Below are 27,544 nucleotides of genomic sequence, written 5' to 3'. Positions count from 1 at the left end.
GCCTGTTGGGAAATGGGAGAGGGCAATTGTGTAGAAATGGGAAAGAGAGCCACAGTGTCTGGGTATTGACAAAAACATCCCATAAAGGTGCACTTACCTAAGTGTCTGCTATTTGGTTAATTTCTTAAGTCTCTGCAGCCCACCAATCGAGTGGGGGATAGGAAAAAACTGAGTCACATCTTAACATTAACATCCCACCCACCTCAAAACAAAACAAACGTTTGGTGTCTGTATTGAAGTTTCTTTTGCCTTTGCAAGAAAAGGAGGTGGAATTAGTGTGAATGTAGATGTTGTAGCTACACAGATGCTGCAGCCTTCATACCTTAAAAAAGAAAATCACCTTATTCTGCTGGTGTTAAAAAGTCTCAGAAAACTTACAGGTTTAAGAACATTAAGCCTCTTGGAATAATTTTCAGATATTCCTTAACACGGAATGCTGGGGAGGGGAAAAGGAGGGAGAGAGAGTGTGGGAGAGAGAGACAGAGGAACTACATGACAGAAAATTCATTAACAGAGGCAGAGAAACTGCAAAGTCATCCCTGAATGTCATTTAATGCTAGATTCCACAATCCCCTGGATTACTGTGTGGTTTAGCATTTGGGCAGCCATAATACAGCTGCCCCGAGTTTAGAGCCTAAAGGAGTAAAATTTAATGACAATTACATTACATAGAATTATAAACACATGAATTAATTGATCCAGTGTCATGCCAAGGGAGATGTTCACCCTGGGTACAGACTATATGGGGCTCATTGTAGAGAATTTAAGAATAATACAAAACAGCCAGCAATTCTAAACAATGTCATTGATAAAATTCTCCTACCCTCAAAAATCATTCATTGATGTAAGTTCTATACTATCACTGCAGTTCCTCTTGAGTTTTTAAAAACATCTTTATGGTGATATAATCCACCTACCATAAAATCCACCTATTTATATAATTCAATAATTTTTAGTATATTCACAGAATTGTGCAGCCATCACCACAATCTGAGCTTAGAACATTTTCATCACTTGGGTTTTAGTAATGCATATGTAAGATTCTGATTAGCACATTTTTATTACTAATTCTTTAATAGCTTTGCATACTACATGGAGGTTAATTTGGAGAATTTCCAATTATACTGTTGGCTTCTGACCCAGTGGAATTTAGCTACATGGATTCATTTTGAAAATAAGTTCATAATGATCAAGAATTGTTTTAGGTCACTGGGCAGTTTTTGCCTCCAACGCTTGTAATTTACATATTCTTACATTTAAACTGTAGATTCAAAATGAACAATGATGGATGTAAGTATGTTTCTTGTTATCTTTTTTCTGGTATGAAATTCTTAGATGAAGTTAATCAGATATGAAAATATTTGTAAACAGCAAGAATCAGAGTTGAATATCTGATGGAAAAAACACTAAGCTTTGAAATTGCTCCCTGAAGATCTGTGCATAGAAATTGAGAAGGCTATACAACAAGAAAATGTAAAGAAATGGGACATTTACATTAAAACAAGAATAAAAGTTCAAAGAATGCCAAGAGAAACAATGAAAGATTCTGTTCTTACATTGCTAGAAAAAAATCAAAAGTCAATGTTTCAATTACAAGCACTGGACACCCATTTTAAAGTAATGGATCAAAAAAATGCCAATATTTACTATTATTCTGTCATTTCCTCAGATTTTTTTTTATAAGATGCAAAACTTTGGAAGTTTTTACTAAATTACAGAAAAAGTAATCTCTGGTAAAAATAACACTTTAATAGAAAATTTTCAATTGTGGAGACATTTGAAAGCCTCTAGAATCATTCCTGAAGACAAAGACTTGAAGCATATTGCAATTTCTGGAATTTCTTGTTAAATCTGATTTTTATGACTCTTCCAAATTTATCCTCATGTTTAAGACTTTCCCTAACTCTTTGTGTGTCTGTTTCTTTGTGTGAAAGAAACTTTTCCAAGTTAAAATTATTAAAACATGTTGTTTGCTCTGAAGATAGATCCACAAATCTATTGAATGTGAAGATACAAAGGAGGTCCAATTTGATGGTCATTGACAAATTTTTCTAAGCCAACACCCCAAAACAAAAGATGTAATATTATTCATTTCTGCCACAGACAATATGTAGGTATGTTTCCTTTCTTTCAAGAAATACATTAAAGTAATTGAAAAGCTTGATGCTTTTTTCTTTATTTTATTGAAATATTTAAATTTTAATTTTTACCAGCATGCTTATACATATGAAGTTAAATAAAGGAAAATTTTCTCCATCTGCATTCTTTTCTGGCCATTATTATTATTTATTCCCTTTTACAATATTACTGAAGCTAATTTTGTCATGTAACATAGAAGGTGTTTAAAAGCAACAACAATAAAATGATTTGCTCTGGATGTCAGATAAGCAAGATATTTGATCACTACATTGATCATCTTTGAAAATTACCTTTTTTAAAAAAAAATTATTTATTTTATTTATTTATTTTTGGCTGCGTTGGGTCTTCATTGCTGTGCACAGGCTTTCTCTAGTTGCAGTGAGCGGGGGCTACTCTTTGTTGCGGTGCGCAGGCTTCTTTTTGCAGTGGCTTCTCTTGTTGAGGAGCACAGGCTCTAGGAGCACGGGCTTCAGTAGTTGCAGCATGCAGGCTCAGTAGTTGTGGCTCCCGGGCTCTAGAGCACAGGCTCAGTAGTTGTGGCACACAGGCTTAGTTGCTCCACTGCATGTGGGATCTTCCCAGACCAGGGCTTGAACCCGTGTCCCCTGCATTGGCAGGCGGATTCTTAACCACTGCGCCACCAGGGAAGCCCCTGGTTTCTTTTTTTTAAAACCTATACTACCATAAATAAAGATATACTAATGACTTCCTGCAAATTACTCGGTGAGAACCTGGTAGGGCATGACTCACATCTGGTACTCAGATGTGTCAGATGCTAGGACAGGCAGTTTTGCATGTGTTGCTTGAATCAATCAGCCCAACTCCCTGTGGTAGGTTTTATTATTTTCATTTTACAGGTGACGTTTAGAGAGGTTTAGCAAAGTAAACAAAGTTACATAGTAACATGTGGTTTCCAACTAGTGGATTTGAACCCAGGTCTACCCCAAATGAGAGGCATTGTGCTGCAGACGTTTACAGCCTAACTGGGAATTCAGAACCCATAAATGAAGATAAAAAGATAAAATAATATAAATAATCTATGCCAAGTGCCCATAAAGACCTGACCAAGACCTTTACTGGGTCAAAAAATGGAGCCATCATTAGGGGGTCTCGCAGTTGAGAAGGCTTTATGGGGAAAAGATTGAGCAGGGCCTGGGAGTATTTATATACAGAACTATAAAAGAAAGAGGAATCTGCATGAGGAAATGTGAAAAGCTGAAAAGCTGGGTCTGTTCCTTGACTGTCAGGATTCTAAGTGACGAATTTAATTGATTTAGAGGGACCTGCTTACAGAAGAAAAAAAAGTTCATATCCTTTTAGTTTACCTGTATAACTGAGGCAAAATCCTACCAACCATTTCCAGTCATCTTCAAGTTTGGGCTTGGATTTCAGAAGCTCATGCCACTATATTCAATGTAACAAATATTTCGAGCATAGTAGCCATGGATAAAGCTTTGCACTGATTTTTCTTGAAACTTTATGATTTTTAGTTATATGTATATGCATATCCACACAGATATACACCCACACAAATATACATTTCACAGAAAAGATAGTTATGGATAAAGCATATACATACTCTTCTGCACCCTTTTTTTTTAACTTAACATATATTGTAGAGTTTCATATCCGTACATAAAGATCTGCCTTATTTCTTTTAATGGCAGCATTTTATTTCATTGTCTGAATCCTATCGTCTTTAACCCTTAGGTTGTTTCTTTTGGTTTGCCATTACAAACAGTGCATCATGTAACAACTTTAAAACTATATCCTTTGCTTATGTGTAAGTAAATCTAGGATAAATTCCTAGAAGTGGAGTTTCTGGATCAAATTGTATATGAATTTTTTTTTTTTCCGGTACGCGGGCCTCTCACTGTTGTGGCCTCTCCCGTTGCGGAGCACAGGCTCCAGACACGCAGGCTCAGCGGCCATGGCTCACGGGCCCAGCCGCTCCGCGGCATGTGGGATCTTCCTGGACCGGGGCACAAACCTGTGTCTCCTGCATCGGCAGGCGGACTCTCAACCACTGCGCCACCAGGGAAGCCCTGAATTTTTAATATTTAAAAATAGTGACAAAGTCTCCTTCATAGAGGTTGGCATTAATAGTTTTTAACTTATCTGCAACCAAATTATTTTCTTGTAGAAACAAAAGATTGATCCATTAATGCTTTGTGCTCTCTGCTGGGTCCACCAAAGCAGCCTACCATGAAAGTGCATTCAATTCATTTCAGCCCATATTGCTGGAGCCTGTGCTGTGTGCAATGCATAACTTAAAACAATGAGCAAGAGAAAGGACTGAGGGGGAGAAATGGGGACATATTGCAAAGACTAGAGAAGAAAAAAAATGCTCCTGCACCAAAACACCCACTTTCACACAGGTGGAAAGTACAGGGAAATCTTGAAAGAAGAGGCCTTTTGTGTTTTTTCCAAAGCCCCTCTCAAAGCTGTGAGAAATCTGGGACAGGCAAAGTTGCGGTCTTGGCTGTCCCAGACTTCAGACAGGCAGGTGACTCCAGCAACAGAGGTCAAGCTTGGGTAAGTACACTGAGAAAATGAGCACAATCAAGGTGATCAGCTAAGAAAAAGTTTGGTGGCTGGCAACAGAGAGGAGAGAGAAGATTTTGGAGGAGAACCAGTGAGGAAGAAGGGCTTCTTGGGGGGCAGAGAGGAAAGCTCGTGGGGAGAGGGGCAGTTTAGGGGCCAGGAAAGGGGAAGCAGATTATACAGGAAAAGGTAGGGGGATGGGGTTTGTTGAAAAAGGTTCATTATAATCTCTTTCCCGTATTTATCTCTCAAGTTTTGTCTGCTGAAAACCACTTCAGTGGGTCCCTACCAACCTAGACTCAAGACCTCTCTGTTTTCCTTCTATTGAGACACAGGTCAAAGCATCTGGTATCTTGTCTTCCTCTTCTTGCCTCTTTCCTTGTCTGCACCAAATGGTTAGTGCAAACCTAGCCAGATAGTTACCTCATTTGTAAATGGGAATTCTTATTCCTGAACCCATGACCCTCCCCAACAGACAGGATACATAATGTAGCGGGAATCGATCATTTTTTAAAAAAATTTTTGTTGAAGTATAGTTGATTTATGAATCTATCATCTGCATGCAGGCTAGAGTTTGCTTTGCTGAAAAAACTCTGAGCTCTTTCTACTTCCAGCTCCTTCATCATGTCCTCCAAGAAAAGATCGCTTTATATATCAAACCCAAGAAGAAAATACAGATGACATGCTAGTTGGAAGCAAAAGCCCAGTAACTTTATAAAGTTATGGACTGGAAGTTTGGAAAATATGTTAAAGGGTCACTTGGTCCCATACTTCAACAACTACAGGAATTCCCAGACCAATGATCTGTTATGACAAGAAACTCTAGTAAGTTTGGGAAAAGATCAGCTCCTGGGGTCGTTTTATCAGTAACACTTCTCTCTCTTTTTTTTTTAAACTATGTGATGTCTTTTTTTAAAATATAAATTTATTCATTTATTTTTGGCTGTGTTGGGTCTTTGTTGCTGCATGTCAGCTTCCTCTAGTTGCCGTGAGCGGGGTCTACTCTTCGTTGTGGTGCGTGGGCTTCTTTTTTTTTGTTTGTTTGTTTATTTTTGTCTTTATTTCCATTTCTCTAGGAGGTGGGTCAAAAAAGAACTTGCTGTGATTTATGTCATAGAGTGTTCTGCCTATGTTTTCCTCTAGGAGTTTGATAGTGTCTGGCCTTACATTTAGGTCTTTAATCCATTTTGAGCTTACTTTTGTGTATGGTGTTAGGGAGTGATCTAATCTCATACTTTTACATGTCCCTGTCCAGTTTTCCCAGCACCACTTATTGAAGAGACTGTCCTTTCTCCACTGTACATTCCTGCCTCCTTTATCAAAGATAAGGTGACCATATGTCCGTGGGTTTATCTCTGGGCTTTCTATCCTGTTCCATTGATCTATCTTTCTGTTTTTGTGCCAGTACCATACTGTCTTGATTACTGTAGCTTTGTAGTATAGTCTGAAGTCAGGGAGCCTGATTCCTCCAGCTCCATTTTTCGTACTCAAGATTGCTTTGGCTATTCGGGGTCTTTTGTGTTTCCATACAAATTGTGAAATTTTTTGTTCTAGTTCTGTGAAAAATGCCATTGGTAGTTTGATAGGGATTGCATTGAATCTGTAGATTGCTTTGGGTAGTAGAGTCATTTTCACAATGTTGATTCTTCCAATCCAAGAACATGGTACATCTCTCCATCTATTTGTATCATCTTTAATTTCTTTCATCAGTGTCTTATAATTTTCTGCATACAGGTCTTTTGTCTCCTTAGGTAGGTTTATTCCTAGATATTTTATTCTTTTTGTTGCAATGGTAAATGGGAGTGTTTCCTTGATTTCACTTTCAGATTTTTCATCATTAGTATATAGGAATGCCAGAGATTTCTGTGCATTAATTTTGTATGCTGCAACTTTACCAAATTCATTGATTAGCTCTAGTAGTTTTCTGGTAGCATCTTTAGGATTCTCTATGTATAGTATCATGTCATCTGCAAACAGTGACAGCTTTACTTCTTCTTTTCCCATTTGGATTCCTTTTATTTCCTTTTCTTCTCTGATTGCTGTGGCTAAAACTTCCAAAACTATGTTGAATAAGAGTGGTGAGAGTGGGCAACCTTGTCTTGTTCCTGATCTTAGTGGAAATGGTTTCAGTTTTTCACCATTGAGGACGATGCTGGCTGTGGGTTTGTCATATATGGCCTTTATTATGTTGAGGAAAGTTCCCTCTATGCCTACTTTCTGCAGGGTTTTTATCATAAATGGGTGTTGAATTTTGTCAAAAGCTTTCTCTGCATCTATTGAGATGATCATATGGTTTTTCTCCTTCAGTTTGTTAATATGGTGTATCACGTTGATTGATTTGCGTATATTGAAGAATCCTTGCATTCCTGGAATAAACCCCACTTGATCATGGTGTATGATCCTTTTAATGTGCTGTTGGATTCTGTTTGCTAGTATTTTGTTGAGGATTTTTGCATCTATGTTCATCAGTGATATTGGCCTGTAGTTTTCTTTCTTTGTGACATCCTTGCCTGGTTTTGGTATCAAGGTGATGGTGGCCTCATAGAATGAGTTTGGGAGTGTTCCTCCCTCTGCTATATTTTGGAAGAGTTTCAGAAGGATAGGTGTTAGCTCTTCTCTAAATGCTTGATAGAATTCCCCTGTGAAGCCATCTGGTCCTGGGCTTTTGTTTGATGGAAGATTTTTTATCACAGTTTCAATTTCAGTGCTTGTGATTGGTCTGTTCATATTTTCTATTTCTTCCTGATTCAGTCTTGGCAGGTTGTGCATTTCTAAGAATTTGTCCATTTCTTCCAGGTTGTCCATTTTATTGGCATAGAGTTGCTTATAGTAATCTCTCATGATCTTTTGTATTTCTGCAGTGTCAGTTGTTACTTCTCCTTTTTCATTTCTAATTCTATTGATTTGAGTCTTCTCCCTTTTTTTCTTGATGAGTCTGGCTAATGGTTTATCAATTTTGTTTATCTTCTCAAAGAACCAGATTTTAGTTTTATTGATCTTTGCTATCGTTTCCTTCATTTCTTTTTCATTTATTTCTAATCTGATTTTTATGATTTCTTTCCTTCTGCTAACTTTGGGATGTTTTTGTTCTTCTTTCTCTAATTGCTTTAGGTGCAAGGTTAGGTTGTTTATTCGAGATGTTTCCTGTTTCTTAAGGTAGGATTGTATAGCCATAAACTTCCCTCTTAGAACTGCTTTTGCTGCATCCCATAGGTTTTGGGTCGTCGTGTCTCCATTGTCATTTGTTTCTAGGTATTTTTTAATTTCCTCTTTGATTTCTTCAGTGATCACTTCGTTATTAAGTAGTGTATTGTTTAGCCTCCATGTGTTTGTATGTTTTACAGCTCTTTTCCTGTAATTGATATCTAGTCTCATAGCATTGTGGTCGGAAAAGATACTTGATACAATTTCAATTTTCTTAAATTTACCAAGGCTTGATTTGTGACCCAAGATATGATCTATCCTGGAGAATGTTCCATGAGCACTTGAGAAAAATGTGTATTCTGTTGTTTTTGGATGGAATGTCCTATAAATATCAATTAAGTCCATCTTGTTTAATGTATCATTTAAAGCTTGTGTTTCCTTATTTATTTTCATTTTGGATGACCTGTCCATTGGTGAAAGTGGGGTGTTAAAGTCCCCTACTATGATTGTGTTACTGTCGATTTCTCCTTTTATGGCTGTTAATATTTCCCTTATGTATTGGGGTGCTCCTATGTTTGGTGCATAAATATTTACAATTGTTATATCTTCTTCTTGGATCGATCCCTTGATCATTATGTAGTGTCCTTCTTTGTCTCTTCTAGTAGTCTTTATTTTAAAGTCTATTTTGTCTGATATGAGAATTGCTACTCCAGCTTTCTTTTGGTTTCCATTTGCATGGAATATCTTTTTCCATCCCCTTACTTTCAGTCTGTATGTGTCTCTAGGTCTGAAGTGGGTCTCTTGTAGACAGCATATATATGGGTCTTGTTTTTGTATCCATTCAGCCAGTCTGTGTCTTTTGGTGGGAGCATTTAGTCCATTTACATTTAAGGTAATTATTGATATGTATGTTCCTATTCCCATTTTCTTAATTGTTTTGGGTTCGTTATTGTAGTTCTTTTCCTTCTGTTGTGTTTCTTGCCTAGAGAAGTTCCTTTAGCATTTGTTGTAAAGCTGGTTTGGTGGTGCTGAATTCTCTCAGCTTTTGCTTGTCTGTAAACGTTTTAATTTCTCCATCAAATCTGAATGAGATCCTTGCTGGGTAGAGTAATCTTGGTTGCAGGTTTTTCTCCTTCATCACTTTAATTATGTCCTGCCACTCCCTTCTGGCTTGTAGAGTTTCTGCTGAGAGATCAGCTGTTATCCTGATGGGGATTCCCTTGTGTGTTATTTGTTGTTTTTGCCTTGCTGCTTTTAATATGATTTCTTTGTGTTTAATTTTTGACAGTTTGATTAATATGTGTCTTGGTGTATTTCTCCTTGGATTTATTCTGTATGGGACTCTCTGTGCCTCCTGGACTTGATTAACTATTTCCTTTCCCATATTAGGGAAGTTTTCAACTATAATCTCTTCAAATATTTTTTCAGTCCCTTTCTTTTTCTCTTCTTCTTCTGGAACCCCTATAATTCGAATGTTGGTGCGTTTAATGTTGTCCCAGAGGTCTCTGAGACTGTCCTCTGTTCTTTTCATTCTTTTTTCTTTATTTTGCTGTGCAGCAGTTATTTCCACTATTTTATCTTCCACCTCACTTATCCGTTCTTCTGCCTCAGTTATTCTGCTATTGATCCCATCTAGAGTATTTGTTATTTCATTTATTGTGTTTTTAATCGATGCTTGATTCGTCTTTAGTTCTTCTAGGTCCTTGTTAACTGTTTCTTGCATTTTGTCTATTCTATTTCCAAGATTTTGGATCATCTTTACCATCATTATTCTGAATTCTTTTTCAGGTAGACTACCTATTACGTCTTCATTTGTTAGGTCTGGTGGGTTTTTATCTTGCTCCTTCTCCTGCTGTGTGTTTTTCTGTCTTCTCATTTTGCTTATGTTACTGTGTTTGGGGTCTCCTTTTTGCAGGCTGCAGGTTCGTAGTTCCCGTTGTTTTTGGTGTCTGTCCCCAGTGGCTAAGGTTGGTTTAGTGGGTTGTGTAGGCTTCTTGGCGGAGGGGACTACTGCCTGTGTTCTGCGTGGGCTTCTTATTGCGGTGACTTCTCTTGTTGCAGAGCACAGGTTCTAGGGGCACAGTCTTCAGGAATTGTGACTCGTGGGCTACAGAGCGCAGGCTCAGTAGTTGTGGCGCATGGGCTTAGTTGCTCCGCGGCATATGGGATCTTCCCGGACTAGGGGTTGAACCCGTGTCTCCTGCATTGGCAGGTGAATTCTTAACCACTGCACCACCAGGGAAGTCCAACACTTCTCTTTATAGTGAGCTTAAACTTGTTTTCCTTGTACTATTCACCCACTGATCCAACTGTAATATCCATAGTTAAATACGAAATAAATTTAACTTCTCACTCCTCTGAATGTTTATGGTACTTACTGTCTATGTCATTTCTCTAGGACTTATTATAGTTTAAGATATTTAATATAGTAATTAATCAGTGAACACCAACTGCTGCTCTACAATGTAACAGGCACTTGCCTACATTCTGGTATTATTTCAATGAATAGGACGAATCTGGAAGAGACATATATAAGAGACATATAAACAGGTAATAATAAATAATTGTTAAGTGCTATCTCTATTAAAGGTTTGAACAAAACACTATGGAACCACAAAGGAGGGAATAATAGAACATATGGATGGGGTACCATGAAAAAACAACCAAGTTCATCATTAAATAAATATTTGATCTAGGTTTTGAAGGATGATTATGCATTTGGCAGGTGAAGCAATGGGGAAATAATTTTAGGAGGTGTTGGTTTCAGGGATTTCTTTTGGGCTTTTTTTTTTTTTTTTTTTGGCTGCCCTGCCTGGCTTGCAAGATCTTAGTTCCCCGACCAGGGATTGCATGCCCTCGGAAGTGAAAGCGCAAAGTCCTAACCACTGGACCGCCAGGGAATTCCGTCTTTTGGGCTTATAGAGAGCAAATTAGAGTCTGGAGACCGAAAATTCCTTTCTCCCTGCGGTGGACAGCCTTTAAGATGGTCTGCAATGATCCCTAACTCCTGGTATTGATGCATTTGTGTAATCCCTTCCCCTTTATTGCGGGTAGGGCCTGTGACTTGCTTCTAATGAACAGAATACTGCAAAGGTGACAGCATGTCACTTCTGCGTTATATGAGGTATAATGCCCATCTCGATAGCATGATGAAGCAAAGGCCATGTTGGGGAGGCCTACATAGCAAGCAACTGAGAGTGGCCTTTGGCCAACAACCAGCCAGGAACTGAAGACAGCAACTGCTGACAGCAAGAAACTGAAGATCTCAGTCCAACAGGCCACAAGGAACTGATTTCTGCTAACGACCATCTGTATTTGAAACAGATCCTTGCCCAGTCAAACCTTGAGATGAGACCAAAGCCAGGCCAACACCTTGATTTCGGCCTCATGGGACCCTGAAATAAAGAGTCCTGACCCACAGAAGCTGTGAGATAATAAATGTGTGTTGTTTTAAGCTGCTAAATTTCTGATAATACTGTTATGCAGCAATAGATAAGAGATAACCTTATGCATTTTCTCTTGCTGTTCCTTTTTTTCCTCTTCATTATCTTCTTTGTTTTAAAGTATCTCCTTGGGCTTCCCTGGTGGCCCAGTGGTTGCGAGTCCACCTGCCGATGCAGGGGACACAGGTTCGTGCCCTGGTCCGGGAAGATCCTACGTGTGGAGCGGCTGGGCCCATGAGCCATGGCTGCTGAGCCTGCACGTCTGGAGCCTGTGTTGTGCAACGGGAGAGGCCACAACAGTGAGAGGCCCGCGTACCGCAAAAGAAAAAAAAAAAAAAAGTATCTCCTTTCTTCACTCTCTTCTCTCTTTTTTAGAGAACTAAGCTGACTTTTCTGCCAATCTTAGTCCAGAATGCTCTCTCTCTTCTTTAAATACAGCAAGTAATAACTTTAGCATGCATCTTTGTCTAGGATTGAGTGAAAAATGGAATTGTGTGGGAACACTTGGATTTGTGGAGTCAGAGAGACTTGGCTTTGAATCCTGACTTCTCTACTTAACAGCTACGTGAATTGAGGCATATTATTTAACCTCTCTGAGCTTCACTTACAGTAAAATGGGTATAAAAATAATGAACCAGGGTGGAAGATTTTAATTTTAGGAATTTCCTTGTAGCCAAGCTGCTTCTTCTAAGGGCACCTCTAAATACTGTGTACTCAGCTGAGCAGCGGCAGCATCAGTAGCTAATGGTTCTCTCTAGCAATGCCAGCTAGCGTTAACTAGGGTCAAATATGAAAGGATTCCTGATTGTAAAGGAGTCCTTCACTCTCATATCATCTGGGAAAAATACCATTAGATATTAAATTTAAAGTCCTGGTTAGGTCTTATAAGAAAATCTACTTATTTATTTGGGGATGGGGAAGACTTTACATATTTCATTTAATCTATTAAAATAAAGGGAGATTTCAATTTTGCTTTTATTTCACTTTTATAATCCTTTAAATAGAGACTTGACCCCATTTTAGCAGGCTCTGATAGAACACACACCATTCATTTAAAGAGTATTCCTAGTGTCTATTTTGGGGAAAATGCATTTTATAAAATTCACCTGTCCTAGAAATAGAAAATATTTTATAGAGAAAAGTAGCTGAATAAACTAGGGAAAAAGAAACCATTCCTTATATTATTTAAAAAGGGAAGAGAAAACAGAAGTAGGCTATTCCAAACAGATACAGGAGATGTAAGGACACTTTATTTTTATTTTTTTGAATTTTTGAATTTTATTTTATTTTTTATACAGCAGACTCTTATTAGTTATCCATTTTATAAATATTAGTGTATATATGTCAATCCCAATCTCCCAATTCATCAAACCATCACCCCCCCGCCACCTTCCCCACTTGGTGTCCATACGTTTGTTCTCTACATCTGTGTCTCTGTTTCTGCCCTGCAAACCAGTTCATCTGTACCATTTTTCTAGGTTCCACATATATGCGTTAATATACAATATTTGTTTTTCTCTTTCTGACTTACTTCACTCTGTATGACAGTCTCTAGATCTAATGGAATATTACTCAGCCATAAAAAGGAATGAAATTGGGTTATTTGAAAGGACACTTTAAAGGCCAGGTGTCCAGCATGTTCAAGTCTGCACCCCAGGGCTTGGCAGTCCTTTTATTTACAACTTCTGCCTAGTGGAGAGAAACTGAAGAATAAAAGGCCTGGTGAAGAGAATAAGGCAGAACTGAGAGGACAGGAAGGAAAGGGACTGGGAGGAGCACTTTCTTCGAGAAACTTCTCCCTCCTTTTTTTACTCAACCCTCCTCAAGAGCTGCACAAGCTGATCCAAGGCCTCTAAGAAACAGGATGAAGCCTACATGCTGAGCATTTCTCAAATAAAAGATCCCAGGGTGGGGGCTTCCCTGGTGGTGCAGTGGTTGAGAATCTGCCTGCTAATTCAGGGGACACGGGTTCGAGCACTGGTCTGGGAGGATCCCACATTCCGCGGAGCAACTAGGCCGGTGAGCCACAACTACTGAGCCTGCGTGTCTGGAGCCTGTGCTCCGCAACAAGAGAGGCCACGATAGTGAGAGGCCCGCGCACCGCAATGAAGAGTGGCCCCCGCTTGCCACAACTAGAGAAAGCCCTCACACAGAAACGAAGACCCAACACAGCAAAAGTAAAAAATAAATAAATGAGGCAAAAGGAAATAACTGCCCTTTAAAACAGATTTTGAAAGGATTCTATTTATATTAAAAAAAAAAAAAAAAAAAAAAAAGATCCCAGGGCTGGTGTCAGCAGTTCCTAGGGTGTTTGTTAGTCTAATGAAGTTTATCTTGAGAAGACAGGCTCGGTGGAGATAAGTGTAGGGAAATAGTAAGTAATAGCTACTTCTACATATTAAGTACAAAAGGGAGGGGAAAAAAGAAGTTTATCCAATAGGAGAGGGTATAACAAAGTTTAGGAAAGGATGCAAATGCTGAAGTAGAATTAGTAGAGACTTTTTTCTGGTCATTAATTCCTTTGGACTGTAATGTTGGAACAGGATTGTGGAGGCCATTTCATTTCTGGGTTACAGGGAACTGGGTGGAAGAGGAGTTTGGGAGAACATATAGGAAAGCTGGGGCAGCACTTGGGGGTCTCCTCTGGGCACTGGCCATTTGCCAACTGGTTCAGAGGAATTTCAATATTTTAACATCTGGAATGCCCATCCTGGTGCTTCCTGGCCTGAACATCAGCCCTGCCAGTCTCCCCACCCAGGAGCCCCCTCAGGTTCTAACTATAGTTTCCTGGGATCAGTGGGGCCAGTAGCTCAGCCATTGGGCCAAATGCCCCTCTTCAGTTTTCTTCTCCAGTTTTGAGCTGCCTGAAAAGAAGTACTGAAACGCTATATTACTTTTCCTTCCAAAGAACAACAACAACAACACACACAGGTTTTAAAGGAAATCCACTGTATGATAAAGCTTGATCCACAGTTTGACAGTTTGCTCATCCCATAAAAAAGTTTCACAAGGAAAAAATAAAACATAAAGTGATAAAAAAAAAATTTCACAAGGACCATCCCAAAGTTAGAAACTCCAGAAGCAAAGACATACCATGCATAAGAAAGGAAAACAACCAGTGCTCCTTTAGGGGCACAGACTCAGCATAGACAAGAGCATGGACATCACCCAACTCCATGCAATAGAACCCCTCCACCACCTCCCAAAGTATCCTCCACAGTCCTCCATTTGAAACCCTCTATCACTATGTATAATTTGTGTATCCCTGACTCCAGTATTGTCACTGGGCTTGGTGCCATCCTGCTGTTACCTTCAGTGCCCTCAGGAGAGTTGCTTCCACTGGGTACTTGTCATATGCAGTGAGCCCTGCTACTTCTGCTTTCACTAGACCTCCCGAAAGGAACCACCGATATCTTGGATCCCTATAGCACTTAAGTGGCACTGTGTTTTCTGCAGCCCTCAGTGTCCTAATGCTGCACTGTGTGTTGTGCAGGAGAGTATGAAATATGCCTATTTGTCTTGTCCAAAGTGCTCAGACATGGTCTCAGTTCCCAGCTCTAGGAACATTCTGCATGACCAATCTCTTCATATTGTCCAAAAACCTCTCTCACTTGGCCGACTCTGGGCTCTGGAAGACGGATGGAGTACCTAAAAGAAGGCTAGCCTTGGGAAGTCCCTGGCGGTCCAGTGGTTAGGACTCACTGCCAGGGCCCAGGGTTCAGTCCCTGGTTGGGGAACCAAGATCCTGCAAGCCAAATAAAAAAAAGCTATTCTTTTGTGCTGTTAAAACTAGCCTCCTGGGCTTCCCTGGTGGCGCAGGGGTTGAGAGTCCGCCTGCCGATGCAGGGGACACGGGTTCCTGCCCCGGTCTGGGAAGATCCCACATGCCACGGAGCGGCTGGGCCCGTGAGCCATGGCCGCCTCCTGCCAACATAGCTCCAATGTGCTGAAAGGATGTCTGTCTCCTTCTTGGCCTTGAGTTGCATTACCAAGGCTCCTGTCTATTTTCACAACCTTAGTACATACCAGGAATCATAAAAGAAATATGAGAAAAAATTTTTCCCATCCATGGGATTTCCCTGGTGGCACAGTGGTTAAGAATCTGCCTGCCAATGCAGGGGACACGGTTTGATCCCTGGTCCGTGAAGATCCCACATGCCTCGGAGCAACTAAGCCCGTGTGCCACAACTACTGAGCCCCCATGCCACAACTACAGAAGCCCATGCACTGCAACTACTGAAGTCCGCACGCCTAGAGCCCGTGCTCCACAACAAAAAGAAGCCACCGCATTGAGAAGCCCATGCACCGCAATGAAGAGTAGCTCTTGCTCACCGCAGTTAGAGAAAGCCCACATGCAGCAATGAAGACCCAGTGCAGCCAAAATAAAAATAAAAATAAAAATGGAAATTACAAAATGAAAAATAAAATATTTAAAAGAAAGAGTATATTAAAAAAAATTAGCCCACCCATGCCCTGCACCACTATGTCTCCTAGAATTTTAAAGAAACTGTACTTTCTGTTTATATTTACAGAATTTCACTCCCTCTCTCTTTCCCTCTCTTCACCACCAGTTTTTCCCAGCAACCCTTGGTCATGAGCCCATGCGGAGAGTGGAGACTTGGCTCAATGAAGAATGTGAGTAGAAACATCATGTGTTACTTAAAATCTTTCCTTCCTAGAGATGACTAAGGCTTTGGTACTAGATTAAGCTTGTCTGCTTCTCTCTTTAAATTATGACTTTGTTTTTTTTTTTTGGCCACACCACGTGGCATGTGGGATCTTAGTTCCCCGACTAGGGATCGAACCCACTCCCCCTGCATTGGAAATGTGAATTCTTAACCACTGGACCACCAGGGAAGTCCCAAATTATGACATATTTTAAGCATACAGAAAATACCAAAATTATATAAAAGATCCACAGTCCTATTCCCACCACCCAGATATAATGAATGTTTATATTTTGTGGTGTTTAAATTACAGGTAAAGTTAAAGACATTTCATTCCCTTACTTCTTTCTGAAGAGGTAGCTCCTCTGCTGAAGTTTTGTGTGACCCCAGTGCATGCTTTTATAACTTTATTAGACATTTATGAACACATAGCTGTGTATAATATTGGTTATATAATATTAGATATACAATTCATGTGTCTATAGATATTAAAATGTTAGCTATATTGGTTTGGGTCTTCAAGTTGTACATTAATGGTATCACACTATGTTACTTCTTTTCTTTGCTCAACAAAAATATTTTTGAGTTTTATTCATTTTCTTGCAAATAGAGCTTAAGTAATTTTAATTGCTGTATTTTAGAGATAAATATATCACAATTTATCCATTAGTTCATGTCAGTGGACATTTAGATTGTTTCAATTTTTTAGTATTACTAATAATGTGTCACTGAGAGTTTTTGCTCTATGGATCTTACAATTGAGTAAAAGTTTTTCTGGGTTAAATTCCAAAAGTGAAATTGCTGGATAATGGTATAAGCATCTTCGACTTGACTCAATATTTCCAAATTGACTGATCTCCAAGCTGGTGGTGCCAACATACACTCCCTCATTCTCTCCCAACATTTAGTATTATCAGTCTTTTCTGATAATCTGATAAATGTCAACTTATTTTAAAATCTGCACTACCCTAATTACTCAAGAGATTGAACAACTTTTACCTAATTATTGATCATATGGGTGTCCTCGTCTGTGAATTGACTTTTCATATCTTTTGCCAATTTTTCAATCTTTTCTTTCTTTATGAATTTGTAGAAATTCTTTATATATTCTGGATACTACGTGGGTTGTCTTTTGTGAAACAGAAATTTTAAAATATCTGTGTAATCAAATATCTGTGTGATCTATGTAATCAGATCTTCCCCTTCAGGGTCTGTGCTCTTGGGGTCTTGTTTAAGAAATCTCTATCTCAACATCACTAAAATAGGCTGCTGTATTTTTCTCTAAACATTTTAAAGTTTGCCTTTTATATTTAGTTTTTAATTTACCTGGACTTTTTGTACAGAATGATACTGAAATCCAGTCTTATCTTTCTCCATGTGGTTAGGCAATTGCTCTGTCACCTGCCCATCTATACGCAGCTCTGGTGTGGGTTATCTATTCTTTTTCTGGTATTCTTGTCTCACACTAAACCATGCTGCTTTGATTACTCTAGCTTCATAATGAGTTTTGCTTTCCTGCCCCTTTCTTATTTGCCTTGAAAACTATGTTGCCTATTCTTTACTTTTTCATATGAATTTTTGGATCAGCCTATCAAAGTCCATGAAAAAACCCGTAGGGATTTCAACTGTAATTGCATTAAATGTAAAGATTAGTTTGAGAGAGAAATTGATATTGTTGAGATGGCAATTCTTACCATTCTTGATCATGCTGTAGTCCCAGTTTACTTAGGTCTTATGTGTTCTTCACTGAGATTGGTTTACTTTTTTCCCATAAAGATCTTTGCATCTTTCGTGAAATTTATTTCTTGGCATTTTTGTAATTATTTATTGCTAGTTTATAAGAATATAATCGATTTTGGTATCCAGATCTTGTATTCAGCAACATTACATGATCTTAAATGTGCTAACTGTAACAAGATTTTCAAGTCCACAATCTTTAGGGCACCATGAGTACCCCAAAGTCAAGACTAATTATAAAGTCACAGTTGAGACTGAAAATTACAAAGTGACATCTAGAATTGTGTTTGTCCTTTTCAGTCCTTTTGTCTCTTTTTAAAGTATCTTAGTCTCTTCCCTCTCTCCCCCCTCTCCTCTCACACTGACTTGGACTTCCAGTGACTTGTCTGAACGTAGTTTTTTTTTTTTTTTAATTTATTAATTAATTTATTTTTTAATTTTTTTTTTAATTTTACAAATTTAATCAGTTATACATATACATATGTTCCCATATCCCCTCCCTTTTGCGTCTCCCTCCCACCCTCCCTATCCCACCCCTCCAGGCGGTCACAAAGAACCGAGCTGATCTCCCTGTGCTATGTGGCTGCTTCCCACTAGCTATCTACCTTACATTTGGTAGTGTATATATGTCCATGCCGCTCTTTCACTTTGTCACAGCTTACCCTTCCCCCTCCCCATATCCTCAAGTCCATGCTCTAGTAGGTCTGTGTCTTTATTCCTGTCTTACCCCTATGTTCTTGATGACATTTTTTTCTTAAATTCCATATATATGTGTCAGCATACAGTATTTGTCTTTCTCTTTCTGACTTACTTCACTCTGTATGACAGACTCTAGGTCCATCCACCTCATTACAAATAGCTCAATTTCATTTCTTTTTATGGCTGAGTAATATTCCATTGTATATATGTGCCACATCTTCTTTATCCATTCATCCGATGATGGACACTTAGGTTGCTTCCATCTCCGGGCTATTGTAAATAGGGCTGCTATGAACATTTTGGTACATGTCTCTTTTTGAATTATGGTTTTCTCAGGGTATATGCCCAGTAGTGGGATTGCTGGGTCATATGGTAGTTCTATTTGTAGTTTTTTAAGGAACCTCCATACCGTTCTCCATAGTGGCTGTACCAATTCACATTCCCACCAACAGTGCAAGAGGGTTCCCTTTTTTCCACACCCTCTCCAGCATTGATTGTTTCTAGATTTTTTGATGATGGCCATTCTGACTGGTGTGAGATGATATCTCATTGTAGTTTTGATTTGCATTTCTCTAATGAGTAAAGATGTTGAGCATCCTTTCATGTGTTTGTTGGCTGTCTGTATATCTTCTGTGGAGAAATGTCTATTTAGGTCTTCTGCCCATTTTTGGATTGGGTTGTTTGTTTTTTTGCTATTGAGCTGCATGAGCTGTTTATAAATTTTGGAGATTAATCCTTTGTCAGTTGCTTCATTTGCAAATATTTTCTCCCATTCTGAGGGTTGTCTTTTCGTCTTGTTTATGGTTTCCTTTGCTGTGCAAAAGCTTTGAAGTTTCATTAGGTCCCATGTGTTTATTTTTGTCTTTATTTCCATTTCTCTAGCAGGTGGGTCAAAAAGGATCTTGCTGTGATTTATGTCATAGAGTGTTCTGCCTATGTTTTCCTCTAGGAGTTTGATAGTGTCTGGCCTTACATTTAGGTCTTTAATCCATTTTGAGCTTATTTTTGTGTATGGTGTTAGGGAGTGATCTAATCTCATACTTTTACATGTCCCTGTCCAGTTTTCCCAGCACCACTTATTGAAGAGACTGTCCTTTCTCCACTGTACATTCCTGCCTCCTTTATCAAAGATAAGGTGACCATATGTCCGTGGGTTTATCTCTGGGCTTTCTATCCTGTTCCATTGATCTATCTTTCTGTTTTTGTGCCAGTACCATACTGTCTTGATTACTGTAGCTTTGTAGTATAGTCTGAAGTCAGGGAGCCTGATTCCTCCAGCTCCGTTTTTCGTTCTCATGATTGCTTTGGCTATTCGGGGTCTTTTGTGTTTCCATACAAATTGTGAAATTTTTGTTCTAGTTCTGTGAAAAATGCCATTGGTAGTTTGATAGGTATTGCATTGAATCTGTAGATTGCTTTGGGTAGTAGAGTCATTTTCACAATGTTGATTCTTCCAATCCAAGAGCATGGTACATCTCTCCATCTATTTGTATCATCTTTAATTTCTTTCATCAGTGTCTTATAATTTTCTGCATACAGGTCTTTTGTCTCCTTAGGTAGGTTTATTCCTAGATATTTTATTCTTTTTGTTGCAATGGTAAATGGGAATGTTTCCTTGATTTCACTTTCAGATTTTTCATCATTAGTATATAGGAATGCCAGAGATTTCTGTGCATTAATTTTGTATCCTGCAACTTTACCAAATTCATTGATTAGATCTAGTAGTTTTCTGGTAGCATCTTTAGGATTCTCTATGTATAGTATCATGTCATCTGCAAACAGTGACAGCTTTACTTCTTCTTTTCCCATTTGGATTCCTTTTATTTCCTTTTCTTCTCTGATTGCTGTGGCTAAAACTTCCAAAACTATGTTGAATAAGAGTGGTGAGAGTGGGCAACCTTGTCTTGTTCCTGATCTTAGTGGAAATGGTTTCAGTTTTTCACCATTGAGGACGATGCTGGCTGTGGGTTTGTCATATATGGCCTTTATTATGTTGAGGAAAGTTCCCTCTATGCCTACTTTCTGCAGGGTTTTTATCATAAATGGGTGTTGAATTTTGTCAAAAGCTTTCTCTGCATCTATTGAGATGATCATATGGTTTTTCTCCTTCAGTTTGTTAATATGGTGTATCACATTGATTGATTTGCGTATATTGAAGAATCCTTGCATTCCTGGAATAAACCCCACTTGATCATGGTGTATGATCCTTTTAATGTGCTGTTGGATTCTGTTTGCTAGTATTTTGTTGAGGATTTTTGCATCTATGTTCATCAGTGATATTGGCCTGTAGTTTTCTTTCTTTGTGACATCCTTGTCTGGTTTTGGTATCAAGGTGATGGTGGCCTCATAGAATGAGTTTGGGAGTGTTCCTCCCTCTGCTATATTTTGGAAGAGTTTCAGAAGGATAGGTGTTAGCTCTTCTCTAAATGCTTGATAGAATTCGCCTGTGAAGCCATCTGGTCCTGGGCTTTTGTTTGTTGGAAGATTTTTAATCACAGTTTCAATTTCAGTGCTTGTGATTGGTCTATTCATATTTTCTATTTCTTCCTGATTCAGTCTTGGCAGGTTGTGCATTTCTAAGAATTTGTCCATTTCTTCCAGGTTGTCCATTTTATTGGCATAGAGTTGCTTATAGTAATCTCTCATGATCTTTTGTATTTCTGCAGTGTCAGTTGTTACTTCTCCTTTTTCATTTCTAATTCTATTGATTTGAGTCTTCTCCCTTTTTTTCTTGATGAGTCTGGCTAATGGTTTATCAATTTTGTTTATCTTCTCAAAGAACCAGCTTTTAGTTTTATTGATCTTTGCTATCGTTTCCTTCATTTCTTTTTCATTTATTTCTGATCTGATTTTTATGATTTCTTTCCTTCTGCTAACTTTGGGATGTTTTTGTTCTTCTTTCTCTAATTGCTTTAGGTGCAAGGTTAGGTTGTTTATTCGAGATATTTCCTGTTTCTTAAGGTGGGTTTGTATTGCCATAAACTTCCCTCTTAGAACTGCTTTTGCTGCATCCCATAGGTTTTGGGTCGTCGTGTCTCCATTGTCATTTGTTTCTAGGTATTTTTTAATTTCCTCTTTGATTTCCTCAGTGATCACTTCGTTATTAAGTAGTGTATTGTTTTGCTTCCATGTGTTTGTATGTTTTACAGCTCTTTTCCTGTAATTGATATCTAGTCTCATAGCATTGTGGTCGGAAAAGATACTTGATACAATTTCAATTTTCTTAAATTTACCAAGGCTTGATTTGTGACCCAAGATATGATCTATCCTGGAGAATGTTCCATGAGCACTTGAGAAAAATGTGTATTCTGTTGTTTTTGGATGGAATGTCCTATAAATATCAATTAAGTCCATCTTGTTTAATGTATCATTTAAAGCTTGTGTTTCCTTATTTATTTTCATTTTGGATGACCTGTCCATTGGTGAAAGTGGGGTGTTAAAGTCCCCTACTATGATTGTGTTACTGTCGATTTCTCCTTTTATGGCTGTTAATATTTCCCTTATGTACTGGGGTGCTCCTATGTTTGGTGCATAAATATTTACAATTGTTATATCTTCTTCTTGGATTGATCCCTTGATCATTATGTAGTGTCCTTCTTTGTCTCTTCTAGTAGTCTTTATTTTAAAGTCTATTTTGTCTGATATGAGAATTGCTACTCCAGCTTTCTTTTGGTTTCCATTTGCATGGAATATCTTTTTCCATCCCCTTACTTTCAGTCTGTATGTGTCTCTAGGTCTGAAGTGGGTCTCTTGTAGACAGCATATATATGGGTCTTGTTTTTGTATCCATTCAGCCAATCTGTGTCTTTTGGTGGGAGCATTTAGTCCATTTACATTTAAGGTAATTATTGATATGTATGTTCCTATTCCCATTTTCTTAATTGTTTTGGGTTCGTTATTGTAGTTCTTTTCCTTCTGTTGTGTTTCTTGGCTAGAGAAGTTCCTTTAGCATTTGTTGTAAAGCTGGTTTGGTGGTGCTGAACTCTCTCAGCTTTTGCTTGTCTGTAAAGGTTTTAATTTCTCCATCACATCTGAATGAGATCCTTGCTGGGTAGAGTAATCTTGGTTGCAGGTTTTTCTCCTTCATCACTTTAAGTATGTCCTGCCACTCCCTTCTGGCTTGTAGAGTTTCTGCTGAGAGATCAGCTGTTATCCTGATGGGGATTCCCTTGTGTGTTATTTGTTGTTTTTGCCTTGCTGCTTTTAATATGATTTCTTTGTGTTTAATTTTTGACAGTTTGATTAATATGTGTCTTGGTGTATTTCTCCTTGGATTTATTCTGTATGGGACTCTCTGTGCCTCCTGGACTTGATTAACTATTTCCTTTCCCATATTAGGGAAGTTTTCAACTATAATCTCTTCAAATATTTTCTCAGTCCCTTTCTTTTTCTCTTCTTCTTCTGGAACCCCTATAATTCGAATGTTGGTGCGTTTAATGTTGTCCCAGAGGTCTCTGAGACTGTCCTCTGTTCTTTTCATTCTTTTTTCTTTATTTTGCTGTGCAGCAGTTATTTCCACTATTTTATCTTCCACCTCATTTATCCGTTCTTCTGCCTCAGTTATTCTGCTATTGATCCCATCTAGAGTATTTTTTATTTCATTTATTGTGTTTTTAATCGATGCTTGATTCGTCTTTAGTTCTTCTAGGTCCTTGTTAACTGTTTCTTGCATTTTGTCTATTCTATTTCCAAGATTTTGGATCATCTTTACCATCATTATTCTGAATTCTTTTTCAGATAGACTGCCTATTACCTCTTCATTTGTTAGGTCTGGTGGGTTTTTATCTTGCTCCTTCTCCTGCTGTGTGTTTTTCTGTCTTCTCATTTTGCTTATGTTACTGTGTTTGGGGTCTCCTTTTTGCAGGCTGCAGGTTCGTAGTTCCCGTTGTTTTTGGTGTCTGTCCCCAGTGGCTAAGGTTGGTTTAGTGGGTTGTGTAGGCTTCTTGGTGGAGGGGACTACTGCCTGTGTTCTGGTGGATGAGGCTGGATCTTGTCTTTCTGGTGGGCAGGTCCGCGTCTGGTGGTGTGTTTTGGGGTGTTTGTTTGCGGACTTTTTATGATTTGAGGCAGCCTGTCTGCTAATGGGTGGCGTTGTGTTCCTGTCTTGCTAGTTGTTTGGCATAGGGTGTCCAGCACTGTAGCTTGCTGGTCGTTGAGTGAAGCTGGGTGCTGGTGTTGAGATGGAGATCTCTGGAAGATTTTCGCCGTTTGATATTATGTGGAGCTGGGAGGTCTCTTGTGGACCAGTGTCCTGAAGTTCGCTCTCCCACCTCAGAGGCACAGCACTGACTCCTGGCTCCTCAATTTGGGATGATTTGTTGTCTATTCATGTATTCCACAGATGCAGGGTACATGAAGTTGATTGTGGAGCTTTAATCCGCTGCTTCTGAGGCTGCTGGGAGAGGTTTCCCTTTCTCTTCTTAGTTCTCAGAGCTCCTGGGTCTCAGCTTTGGATTTGGCCCCGCCTTTGCGTGTAGGTCGCTGGAGGGCGTCTGTTCTTCGCTCAGACAGGACAGGGTTAAAGGAGCAGCCTCTTCGGGGACTCTGGCTCACTCAGGCCGGGCGGGAGGGAGGGGCATGGAGTGCGGGGCGAGCCTGCAGCGGCAGAGGTCGGCGTGACGTTGCACCAGCCCGAGGCGCGCCGTGCCTTCTCCCAGGGAATCCGCCCCTGGATCCCGGGACCCCGACAGTGGCAAGCTGCACAGGCTCCCGGAAGGGCGGTGCGGACAGTGACCTGCGCTCGCACACAGGCTTCTTGGCGGCGGCAGCAGCAGCCCCAGCGTCCCACGCCCGTCTCTGGGCTCCGCGCTTTCAGCCGCGACTCGCGCCCGTCTCTGGAGCTCCTTTACGCGGCGCTCTTAATCCCCTTTCCTCGCGCACCAGGAAACCAAGAGGGAAGAAAAAGTCTCCTGCCTCTTCGGCAGCTCCAGAGTTTTCCCGGACTCCCTCCCGGCTAGCTGTGGCACATTAGCCCCCTTCAGGCTGAGTTCTCGCCGCCAGCCCCAGTCCTCTCCCTGCGCTCTGACCGAAGCCCGAGCCTCAGCTCCAGCGCCGCCCGCCCCGGCGGGGGAGCAGACAAGCCTCTCGGGCTGGTGAGTGCCGCTCGGCACCGCTCCTCTGTGCGGGAATCTCTCTGCTTTGCCCTACCCAGGTATGTGGGGGAGTTTCTTGCCTTTTGGGAGGTCTGGGGTCTTCTGCCAGCGTTCAGTACGTGTTCTGTAGGAGTTGTTCCACGTGTAGCTGTATTTCTCGTGTATCTCTGCAGGGCGCGCCCGCCCGCTCGCTGGCTCCTTTTTTCCTTTGTGCACAGTCTAGTTTTACTTGCTCGTAGGGTGCTGCGTGCAAAGGCTTTCACCCAGCCTTTCAGACCAGAGTTCTTCATGTAATGTGGCTGTGCCAACACCTCACACCACGAGCAGAAGCGCCGCGCGAAACAGCTCAATTCAAGATCTGAACGTAGTTTTAATAGTCAAGTCATACAACAAGGTTCTGAAGAGAAAACGGTTGTCCTTTCCCACCAGTTTTGGTAAAATCAAAATTAATGGTTTAATCATTGTAACCAGGTAAATATTATGCACAGCAGAGCCACACATAACTTTTTCTCTTCTTGTATCACATGTACTTGTCTTAGAGTTTATAATGCATCTATTAACTCCCGAATGATTTCTCTGTTGTTGGTTTGGCTTGGTGATCATTGGCTATCGGTTCGTATTTAAGAGGAGGTACTGAAAGGCTGGCTTCAGCCTCTGAGTGTATAAGCAGTGTTTGTAGACCCATGGGTATTACTTTAAGATTATTTATTTACTTACAGTTGTCAGTATTTTCCCTCAATTATTCTACTGAGCTGGGGTGGTGCTATGAAGCAGATGTTTGTGTCCACCCCTACCCCCCAGTTCATATGCTGGAGCCCTAACGTGATGGCATTTGGAGATGGGGCCTTTAGGAGGTAATTCATTCATGAGGATGGAGACATAATGGGATGAGAGTCCTTATAAGAAGAGGAAGAGAGTCCTGTCTTTTGGCTCTCTACCATATGTAGATACAACAAGGAGATGTTTATCTGCAAACCAGGAAATGGGTTCTCACCAGATCTGCCAGAGTACCTTGATCTTGATCTTAGCCTCCAGTACTGTGGAAAGTAAATTATTGCTATTTAAGCCACCCAGTCTATGGTTATTCTTGTTATAGCATCCCAAGCTGAATAAGGTGGGGAGGGGACATGTAAAGGAGTTATAAGCAACCCATCAGGAAAAGGGGCTGCAGGTCTCCCCATTAATATACAGATTTCAACTTAACTCTTCTGTTTTTAACCCAGCCCCTTGCCAAGTCTAGGATCCTGGAGTCCAGTGCCCACTCATGACGACCTCTCCTCAGAGTAAATCTCAAGTCATCTTTCAGAGAGTTGGGGGAGGGGAAGAGGAACAGTCACCTGCCCATAAAAGCCTTGCAGGGAATTTGGTGAGGGGTGTCTATAGCTTCCTAGTCAGATGTTTAATATATCCTCTTGTTTTTAGTGTCATACTCCTTCCTCCCTGTTCACAGTTACCCCAATTCCTGAATCTGTAGAATTCTATTTTCTTGTCAATATTTTTACTGTGAGATTAAAAAGCATTTCTTTTTTGTTAATACAAAATTTGACAACATCGTACATGTCTGTTCAAACATTATGCCTATCCCCAGTTTCTTGTTTGTCTTTTGATCTTATTTATTGGGTGTTTGTCATGCAAAGTTTTTTTGTTTTTTAAAATGAAGTAAAAAATGATGGCTCTGTGTTTTGTGTTACAAAAGTCTTTCCCACTTCATGAATGAAAATATATTGTCCTGTTTTTTATTCCAGAACTTTGTAGCCTCTCACCATCTTTACATTTTGGAGGAGGATTAGCAATTAATGTAAGATTTCAGATAGTGGCAAGTATCCAAAATGACTCTTTCTTCCCAGCTGGCTATTTAGTTGTTTCAGCATAATCCTTTGAATTACTTATCCTTTTGATGATGATTAGAAATAGAACTTTTACTTTAAATTCTTATTTGACTTAATGTCATTTCTAAGCTTCTATTCTTTTCATAGATTTTGTGTGTGTGTGTGTGTGTGTGTAAATTCATGCTCCATTATCACACCATTTCAGTGTTATTACTGTAGTTTAATAATAGGTTTAACTATCTGAGGTTGCTAATTTGGGGTTTAATAATAGGTTTTGCAATCCTCCTACAGCAATCTGGAGAATGTCTCAGTAAATGCTCAGATCAAAAGCCCTGCAGTAATCCTTTCTCTTTTTCTTACATGCTATATTCAGTCCATCAGCAAATCTGATTTATTCTATCTTCAAAATATATCCTGAATCTGACCAATTCACTACCATTCACATACCTACATGAAGCCGCCATCATTTCTTTCATCTGGGTTCTTGCAGTAGCCTCCCAAATGGTTTCCATGTTTCTGTGCTTGGTGTCCCTACAGTTAGTCTCCATATAGAAGCCTGTGTTACATGTAAATCAGATGTCAGCCTCCTGCTCAAAAACCTACAGTACAATCTGATCTTACTCAGAGTAAAGACAAATACTCACAAAGCTCTGACCTCATCACCTCCCACTCCCTCTCAGCTCCAGCCCCAGGGGCCTCCTTGCTATTCTCCAAACACATAAACAAAAAACACTTAGCATAATTTACTCCAGGTCTTTACAATTGCTGTTCCACCACCCATAACTTACTTCCCTCAGATGTCCATTTATGTTGGCGGCAGAGAGGGAAGAAAGGGAGAAAGAAGTGCAAATATGCTCGTGTCATAATTCTTGAATAGGTAGTAGTTAGACACTATCTAAAGAAATAGAGGAGAAAGTCTATTTCATAATAAATGTAATGACTAAAATAAAAATATGAACTTCCCAAAATTGTCAGATGAAAAACACGTACCAACACAAAACAAGCGTAGAGCATGTAGTGACAATCTATTTAAAAAAAAAACTAAAAATAAGAAAGAAATCATTTAAAAATGATAGAACTAAGACTCATCTAACTATTGTATCCATAGATGGAAATATGTTAAGACCTATTGATTATCTATTATTGACATGTATACACTGATGTGTATAAAATTGATGACTAATAAGAACCTGCAGTATAAACAAACAAACAAAAAAACCCAACTAATACTAAACTTTCTTTGGGTTATT

Source organism: Mesoplodon densirostris, chromosome 1, assembly GCF_025265405.1.
Source record: "Mesoplodon densirostris isolate mMesDen1 chromosome 1, mMesDen1 primary haplotype, whole genome shotgun sequence".
In the NCBI taxonomy this organism is placed as follows: Eukaryota; Metazoa; Chordata; class Mammalia; order Artiodactyla; family Ziphiidae; genus Mesoplodon; species Mesoplodon densirostris.
The sequence above is the reverse complement of the archived record's forward strand: the minus strand, read 5'-3'. Positions refer to the sequence as shown.